Raw genomic sequence first — 10,598 nt, forward strand, 5'->3', positions numbered from 1 at the left:
TTATTTACAGGCACCAATGAAGCGGGACTACTGCCGAGTGCTGTGTTAATTCGGGACTATGCTCCGTCTTCTGTTGTCATTTCCAGTCTAGATCTAGACGTCATTAGACATCAGTGTCTGCATCATCAGAAAAATCATTAACTGCTACATTGACACACACAATACATCCTGAACTAGCAGACAACGTGGTGTTTGAAGGTCTTGAATCACATTTGCCGGACCCGATCCAACAACCCCCTTTTAACAACAAAAATAAACTTCAAGTTTACCAAACGGTTCATTTGAAAAACTATTTGGTCCAAAGTAATAGGTATCAGTGAGTTGAGCTGCTTCTTACTATTCCGCATGGGGAAAAAGGTCCGGCGGACTCATGAGCTCGCCCCCAGGACGTTCAGTAGGACCACGTGAGGTGGGAGTGAGGTGAAATGGGGTTTAACGGCGTCCAAGGTTATTGCACTTATATAGCGACGTGCATGCACTGGTGTGTAGCTGCTTGTACTAGTCCGGACTGATGCCGATTTATAGTGCTGGCCCACTGAGATACCATGCCGCAGTTTAACATGATTACCCCACTCAGACACAGTATACTGACTCCGAGCCGACCAGTCCTTGTTTTAGCCCCTTATGCCAGACAGGGTAACAAAAAGTGCCATCTTTTAACGTCTTTTGGTATGACGCGGCCGGGGATCGAACCCGAGAGCCGAAGAGGCCGCTCTACCACAAGAGAATGGAGGCGGTAGTAAGACCACATGCATCCGTATACCTAACGATTCTGTTAAGAATGTCTAGACTATGATTCTGTGAGGAACGTCGAAACAGTGATTCTTTAATCTGGGCTTTGTTTATCCAGGATACTACACCGTCCGGATAAACGGGTCTCACTGATTATTCATCTACAAGCAGTGGCAAAGAAAACACTGCATCTGAAGGAAAGGTTTAAGAGTCGAAGCAGCATTTCACAAAGGATCTCCCATATTCTACCGACATAAATAAGGGAACTAGTGATTTCAATGTACTTATCTTTGAGGTGCACAGTTACAATACCGTGGCGCTGCATCTGAACGCAACATCTAATCACGTGTAGTGTGGCGCGTGGCGCGTGGCGCGCAGCATTCGTGAACGGCACGTGATGCACGTGCACAGACAAGCTGAAGGTTAGCACTTATAGGGGAACTCACAATCACTGATGCATTTGGGCTAAACACACGCTTAAAATGCATCCGAGACAGTATGTCAATGAACAGGGAAAATGGTAAATTGTGGGTTAGAAAGAGAGTAGAAATATAGAATACTAAACGAGCTCCCGTGTAATACCAATTTAATGAAATGAGTGAATAGTTGTGGTATCTGATGAGCGAAAACGAGTCAGATATCACAACTGTTCACGAGTTTCATAAAATTGGTTTTACACGGGAGCGTGTTTACTATTCTATTTATTACTTGCCATTTATAACGTTTTTAGAATTATACTGTTGAGCATGAATAGGATGACACCTAGACGATTCACGGCATAGTCCAATTGAGTTTAACATAATAATACTTCAAACGCGTCAAAAGTTGAAACGTATGAATTTAATATCATACAACGGTCCACCTTTAGAATTCAGGCGTCCGTTCCACAAAATTATCGTAGCGTTAATGTTATCGCAACTCACACACTTTAACTTAGAATAACGACTGTCGTTGCGCTACAAAATAGTCCGGTAATTAAAGGTTTATTTTTCATGAAGGTTCAACAAAATTGACGGAAAAGTTTTTTTAAGACATTTCACTGCCTTGATAGGTCTACTTTAAAACAAAAAATAGTTTACCAAAATTTGACTTGGGGAAACACCCAAAATAGGTCAAATCCAAGATGGCCGCCATCAATACAAACGAAAATCGAAAAAGTAAAAAAAATAAGAATCAATCAAAATCTAAACATGGATGATGACTCTATCTATAACCAACTTCATAGGATCAAGACAGTGGAATATATATTTAACAATTTTGAAGTGAAATCTTACACAGAAATAAATTACAGCTGCCCGAAATGTGAAAAAAATGCAATTGTTCCATATCGGACTACAAAATACTTAACACGGGCTTATAAAGAGGGAATAACACTGCAATACTACAGTTTACAAGTCAAACTTACTATCAATTTAAATGTCTAAAGTTCAAGACAGTCTTTATATTCACACTCATATACTGGACATGTAGAGACGATTATTCAGTAATTTCAGAGGGGCGGTCGGGTAGCCTAGTGGTTAAAGCGTTCGCTCGTCACGCCGAAGACCCGGGTTCGATTCCCGACATGTGTACAATGTGTCAAGCCCATTTCTGGTGTCCCCTGCCGTGATATTGCCTGAATATTGCTAAAAGCGGCGTAAAACCAAACTCACTCACTCACTCACTCAGTGATGTCAGAAAAGTCATGACTTGGTCCATTTGAACATGTCATCCCTTTGCATTTTCCACATGCTGAGGTAATTTGTAGACCAAAAATTTCTGCATGAGCATGTGTTTTCATCCACACTTTCCAGTGCAATTGTATCTGATTATTTTCAGAAATTTAGGAGTGACAGCTTGGTGCCTTGTGATTGGTTTCAATGTAGTGCCCTTGTTGCTCTTGTGAAACGTCCAGCCCCATTCTGTCGCATCCATATTGTTGCCTAGCCAGGTCTGCACTTGGAGTCAGACTCGTTGGCTGGGCAATCTGGCAGCATCTGATGTCGGTGGAAGGTGTCGAAGGGGTAGGTAATTTGAGCTTGATACATACCTTCTCAGTGAATTTTGTCACACGTTCAGAATTCAAATCCAAGCCAGGCATACAGCCGTAGAGGATTGCAAGTGCCTGATTACCAGCCTGCTCGATTTCTGCATGGTTTACACCTGTCACCATGAAAACCGTTGAATATTCCTGAGACCATCCCTATGCCATATGGCCTCGATGTTGTGTCGGTCCCTGACAATGCATGTACAAAAAGCAAAGAATGGCTGAGATTAGGATCAAGGATCATCTGTAGGATGAAGATGTCAATGATCTTTGTAACTTATCTGAAGAAAGATGGCCTCATGGTATCGGGTCTGAAGTGATATTGCAACAGGATGAGAATGTCGGTGTCATTCCCTACCACTACCACAGGCTGTGTTTGAGCCAATGTACAGGCAGACATTGAAATGTCATAGTCAGCATATCCAGATGAGTGTTTAATCTGAAAACCCACTTTTTTTTTATTTTTGACTGCATCAGAGTGATGAATTTCTGTTTGTTTCTTTCATTTGCCAAAAGGGCTTTTTCTTCATTTTCAGAATCATGTCTGGTGTGAAATCCATATCCACTCCAATCTCACTTCCAGTTCTTCTCTGATGGGTCTCATCCTTGGTCGAAAAACACAACAATAACCATCAAACACGATAAGAGCATTGCAGAAGTGGTTCCTCAAGAAATGAGCCCGCACAGCTTGTGACACTGATTTGCCGGACAACATCTGATCTGTACTACCCTCTGAATATACTTGAGTGATGAACTCATTTAACCCAAATCCAGCCATCAGATTCCCAACGGTACCCACAAAACTCATCTCAGTATGGAATCCCCCCAAGACCAGGGCTATTTGATGCAAGGGGCTCTCAGCTGGCCGTGATTCGATGATCATGTATGCAATTCACCAAAGTTGCTGGTCGATTGTAATAACCGGTGTGATTCCATGTCGTCTGGCATGTTTGGAAATATACTCCAGCGTTGATCTGACACAGGATTCGTCACTTGGTGTCATGTTGATAATCGACAAGAATATCTCAGAGCACTTCCTGGGGTATGGAATGTCAGAATTGAGCAACTGCATGCAACCGGAACACGGTGGTCGACACACACAGAAGTGGCGCACTCCACAAAATATTTAGTTTGCTATTCTTTTCATCAAGTCACCAATTGGTGGATAGATAATGTTCGCCAGCACTGCCTTTGGATTTCTTTGTGAGAATAGTTTGACACTGTTGATTTTTTTAACATCATCCAAGTCCACCTTAACTCTTGGTACCCTCCGTTTCACCATCTCGCCCATGGCATGGATTGAGCCAGTCCCATCAAACCTTTTGCTGGCATGATCTATATAACCAGCCTGGTATTGCACGAATGTATCTGCAATGTCTCTGATTAGGTGAACACCATGAGTTCTAAATTTACGGGAGCTGAAACCGAGTTGGCTTATCATATCCACTAAATTACGATGACCATATTTGTGTTACTTTGTCAAACTTGTCGAGGAGGCAGAAATGATTGGGACATGTCGAATGCATTATTGCCTGACCCAATGACGCAGTATGGAGTTTACTGTTTCAGCTCTTGATGATAGCTTGAAGGAGGATGCGTAATGCATGTGGGAGGTAATCAAGATTTGTGTCAATCAATGCCATCTGCTCATTGTCGAGATACACATCAACATGTTTTGACATGCTCTCTACCTGCGTATGAATGTATCCTCTCCCAACTTTAATCAAACTGTCCATGTCGGATTTGTCCACCTTTGCAACATTTTCATATGCCTTAGGGGATGCAATGTTAGGTTGTTGCCTGATTGTAGTTATGAATACCTTGTTCCCATAGTGATTCATGAATTCCCTTTTCGGCTGAGATGTAGTGTATAGTAGATCATCACTCAGTGCACTCATTGACTTCATAATGTGATGCAAATTGTCCAAAGGAATCGTTTCATCATCATTCTCTTCCAAGTATAAATGGCAATCTCAAATGCTGTCATCCAGGACATACACTTCAGTCGACCAAGTGTCCGTTTCTTTGGTAGAGCCTCCTCATGTTCAATATAAGCTGCAAGTATACTTGTTCCTCTCCGAAAATTCTTATCACAAGCATGGTGATGGATAGCTTCTTCAGCTGGTAGATCGTATATGGGCACGATACTTGACTGTACCATCTTGGCCCAATCATCTTGCCTGTTGACACAGTATGTTGCAGACATACGAGGGGTGATCATTAAAGATTTCCCCTAAACCACTTAGGGTTATCATATTTGGTTGAAATTTCACATGTGTAATGATACATGTATCTATGGGTTATGTCTGAATTTGCAGCACCGAACTATTAATCTTACCACTTTTACAGGTGTTATGATCGAGTAGGGTGTGACAATGGAGCCAGTAGAATACCGAGCAGTGATTAGGTTTTTATATTTGAAAGGTCGCACACCAAAAGAAACTTTCGATGAAATGAAAGCAACTTATGGGGAAGATGCCCCATCATATGACGTTGTTAAACACTGGCATCGCCAGTTCAAGTGTGGTCTGACATCTGTGGAAACAGCTGCCGTTCCTGGTCGCCCCCATTGAGCCATTGATGAGGACACTATCCATCAAGTGGAGACCGCCATTTTGGCAGACCGACGTATAACTGTTCGTCAGTTAGCACAAGATGTCAAGATCAGTGTAGGGTCTGTGGAAAAAATCATCCATGACAGTTTGAACATGCATAAGGTGTCTGCACGATGGATTCCCAGGTTGCTCACACCTTTCCAAAAGCAGGAACCAGTCAATTGCTCAAAGGATCTTTTGACCATGTGCCACAAAAACCAGGCAAACCTTTTTGACAGACTTATCACACAGGATGAAACATGGGTCCATCACTTTGATCCTGAGACTAAAGTTCAGTCGATGTAATGGAGCATGTGGAGTCACATGTGATGTCTGGTGCATCTAATTTGTGCAGTCTGTTTGCGTTATTAATGCTACAGCAGCATTTTGCTGTCAACTTCACATAATCCGGGGGTTTGTCCTGGTTAACTGGTTTCATGCATAGCAAACAAGTCGCCATCTGTGATCTACATAGGACACCTTCAGTTGAGAATAGTCACCTGCGAATAGTAACAGTTGATAGAAATATGGCTGACATGTGTACAGATACAAATGTTGCTTTTCCGATTATAGCAAATGATTTTTGTGCTAAATGTCTTGATTATATCTTCTGAATTAACTTTTAATAAAGTTTCTGAGAAGCTAATACCATTTGAGAAAAATAACTGCTTCCTGGAGTTTGGATTATCTCCCTTGATTTTCCTTGAAACAAATGTTGATGTTAATTTTAAGGCTCTGTTTCAAATTTTATATTTATATTTGTTCATATTTTCATCAGTTATTCCTCTCTAGAGCGAATCAACAATATATTATACAAGTTTTCATTTTAGCTATAAAAGAAAAATAGCTTATACATACCTTTATGTTCTTGAGGTCTATCTTTAAAACATTGTATGCTCGGCCACCATTTTGAAGAAGGGAATACTTTGGGGTTTTTTCAATTATATTTGTTTCTAACTTGATTATTTATGTGAAGACAATAAACTGTATGATTTTATATGTAAAACGTCAACATTATAATAAATCGGTTCATGTTCTGCAAGAATTACTGATATTAACAAATTTATGTACTTTTTCGTCATTTTGAAGCATTATTTTATATTTCTATGTGAATTTTCCTTTCAAAATTGTTAAATATATATTCCTTTGCATTTATCCTGGCAAGCTAATATAGATAGACTCATCATAAATGTTTTTATTGTTATTGGTTCCACGTTTATGACTATTATTACTTTTGTTGGCGGCCATCTTGGATTTGACCTATTTTCGGATGGTTCCCCATGTCCGATTTTGGTAAACTATTTTTTATTTTAATGTATAGGTGCCAAGGCACCAAAATCCAGCAATAAACCTTTTCGTCAATTTTGTTGAACCTGGACCTTTTAATTACTGGACTAAAAACGATCGCCGTGTGGAATGGGCCTTGCACCTCAAAGTTTACAATCACGTCACAATACCCGATGACGTAATCTGTGGAATTTTGTTGCAAGATCCATCGGCAAAAAATTGCCATGTGACGTCAGCCTAGCAACAAGGTTGCTGGGGTCATCGAGTGTGCATAAGCTCCTCTCAGTGATCTATCAACTCCACACGCAATGTCGTTGAATAAGCCAAGGGATGTTGAGAGCTTTCAATATTTGTTCGTGAAAACGTGAAACGTGTTTCCGAGAGTACATAAGCACGCGTTTTGGTATTACACAATGTGTAATACAGCTGTATGTTTATTAAACGGGAGATATCTTCACGGGCAAGTAATAAACGTCAATATCCCACGTTGCCCGAATGCTGGCTAAGCAAACGGTGCAATCTTTCCACTGTGGGACAAGTACCTTCATATGGGTGGGGCTGCAAATAGATCTGGGCGTGACTGGCCTAAAAGACACCTAGACAAGATCGTCTCATTACGTTATTGCACTAAGCAATAGATTCAAATGTGTCCTGTTATCAATTGAGAAATCCGTTCAATAACAGGAAGGCGAATTTCAACCACTGAAGACCGGCTCTATGCAGCCCGCCTGAAAGCAAGGCGCCCTGGGAAGAGTGCGACCCGAATAGCTAACCAAAGGCAGCAAAGATTCGGTAGGCCAGGCAACCGTGACGCGGGACGTGTCGTGGACCACTGGCGTTACACCATGTTGACAGACGAATCAAGGTTTTGCCTCCGATCTCAGATGGCAGAAAACGTCACTGGTTTGTCAAGGCAACAATTCTTGACTATCATTGGTATGTGGGCGGAAGTGTCATGACAGGCGAAATGATTTGGTTATTCTGAATGTACACTGACTGAACGTACGATATGTTGACGAAATTTGCGTCTTGCTTTGTTCCATTCGCAAGGATTTTCGACAGAGATTATGAACTGAAAAGAGACAATGCCAGACATGGTTCCCAGGTCGTCTCCGATTATCTCCGACGAGAAGGCATACGGACATTGGACAGGTCCGCTGAGTTTCCTGACATGTCCCCAATAAAGTACATGTGGGATTTCTGGGTCTGAGAGTGTACACTGTAAGGGTACAGGTGGTCTGTAAGTAATCGAGTATGGAGTAAGAACCAGGCAAACCATAGACTGAACACGTGAGCAACGATCCTGGCAAACCATGGACTGAACACATGAGCAACGATCCTGGCAAACCATGGACTGAACACATGAGCAACGATCCTGGCAAACCATGAACTGAATACATGAGCAACACTCCTGGCAAACAATGGACTCAACACATGAGCAACGGTCCTGGCAAACCATGGACTGAATACATGAGCAACACTCCTGGCAAACCATGGACTGATTACATGAGCAACGATCCTGGCAAACCATGGACGGAACACATGAGCAAAGATCCCGGCAAACCATGGACTGAACACATGAGAAACAATCCTGGCAACATATGGACGGAACACACGAGCAACGTTCCTGGCAAACATGGACTGAACACATGAGAAACAATCCTGGCAAACCATGGACTGAACACATGAGCAACGATCCTGGCAAACCATGGACTGAACAAATGAGCAACGATCCTGGCAAACTATGGACAGAACACGTGAGCAACGATCCTGGCAAACCATGGACTGAACACATGAGCAACGATCCTGGCAAACCATGGACTGATTACATGAGCAACGATCCTTGCAAGGTATGGACTGAACACATGAGCAACGAACCTAGCAAACCATTGACTGAATACATGAGCAACAATCCTGGCAAACCATGGAATGAATACATGAGCAACGATCCTGGCAGCCTATGGACTGAATACATGAGCAACGATCCTGGCAAACCATGGACTGAACACATGAGCAACGATCCTGACAAACCATGGACTGAACACATGAGCAACGATACTGGCAAACCATGGACTGAACACATGAGCAACGATCCTGGCAAACCATGGACTGATTACATGAGCAACGATCCTGGCAAACCATGGACTGAACACATGAGCAACGATCCTGGCAAATCATGGACTGAACACATGAGCAACGATCCTGGCAAACCATGGACTGATTACATGAGCAACGATCCTTGCAAGGTATGGACTGAACACATGAGCAACGAACCTAGCAAACCATTGACTGAATACATGAGCAACAATCCTGGCAAACCATGGAATGAATACATGAGCAACGATCCTGGCAGCCTATGGACTGAATACATGAGCAACGATCCTGGCAAACCATGGACTGAACACATGAGCAACGATCCTGACAAACCATGGACTGAACACATGAGCAACGATACTGGCAAACCATGGACTGAACAAATGAGCAACGATCCTGGCAAACCATGGACTGATTACATGAGCAACGATCCTGGCAAACCATGGACTGAACACATGAGCAACGATCCTGGCAAATCATGGACTGAACACATGAGCAACGATCCTGGCAACATATGGACGGAACACATGAGCAACTCTATTTGTACACAATCAGACAAGTGTTAGATTTATACTGAGGTCATCTTCTCCGGGTCTCCTTGCATGGTGACAAGCGTTCAACACTTCACTCAGCAATATTTCAGCTTTTTCACGGCATCTGTAAATGATTAAAGTCTGGACCAGACAATCCAGTGCTTGACATGACAATGATCCACACAGTTGGGTTACGATGACATGCAATCAACCAAGTCACCTAGTCTGACCACTCGAGCCATTTAGTCACTCCTGAGGACAAGCATAGGCTGCTGGTGAACTTTAGTCTTCCCCGACTTCCCCACTAGTCTTCACATTTGGTAAGGGTATAGAAGAACGTCCTATCAAAAGTTGGTCAAATTATTAAAATATCTCATGTAATCGGCCTCTAGCAAAATCCCTGCCTGTACTGCATGAAGAAACATGTGTTTACTGTGCATACTGAGGAAAGACCTGTTACATGTATACAGATCAGAGAGAGTGCATGGGTGAAACTACAGGTGCCTTGTGTCAATATTCCAATCACATATTTGCGCTAATAATACGACAATGGGTTTCACATATTGTCCAACAACCATCAAGCAACGTCTGACACTATGTTCCAAACACATTCGGCTTGAAATATTCTTGTATCCGTTAAATATTCAAGAAATACATTATTAATGCAAATAATGAAATGACTCAAAAGGCATTAAGATCAACAATTTATTTTACAGAAAATACTTGAAAATGACAAATAATCAAGTCTGTGACACACAAGCCAATAAGGAGTGTGTGCAGGGGGTTGGGATGTGGGGGGGTGCCATCAAAAAAAGGCACCGCGCCTGACCACAAAATAATACTTTTCAAAATCTTAATATTTAAATTAAGTGGAAGGCACAGGTAGCCCGTCGTCTAAGGCTGTGCAGAATTGCGTCACATATGATCCTGAGTTCCCCCAATTATGTTTCTAGTTTTGTCAGCACCATACATGTGCTCGTGGGTTTCACCAAAGTGGTTAAAGTCTGAGCCCTGCATCACTTTCCTCCCACATTTTGCTGACACGTCTTGATATAACTGTTCAAAGCAGCGTTGAACGTAACTCACTCACTCACTCAAATTAAGTGAAATACATTCACATCTTTCCAATAAAACGGCAGACATATATAATCCTGCTAAGAACTGACAATTGCAAATGAGGGAATGTTGTTGAGCGCCACAGTCATTATCAGTCCAGGCAAAATAAATGCCCCAATAAGGATCTTTGGTTATAAACAGAAGGTTAAATTGATAAACCTAAATCACTTTAAGTTGCCCTTCCACACTAAGTTGACTCTGAATTAACCGAAGGAT

This window comes from Haliotis rufescens, unplaced genomic scaffold (genome assembly GCF_023055435.1).
Source record: "Haliotis rufescens isolate VD_foot unplaced genomic scaffold, xgHalRufe1.0.p SCAF_7, whole genome shotgun sequence".
Classification (NCBI taxonomy): domain Eukaryota; kingdom Metazoa; phylum Mollusca; class Gastropoda; order Lepetellida; family Haliotidae; genus Haliotis; species Haliotis rufescens.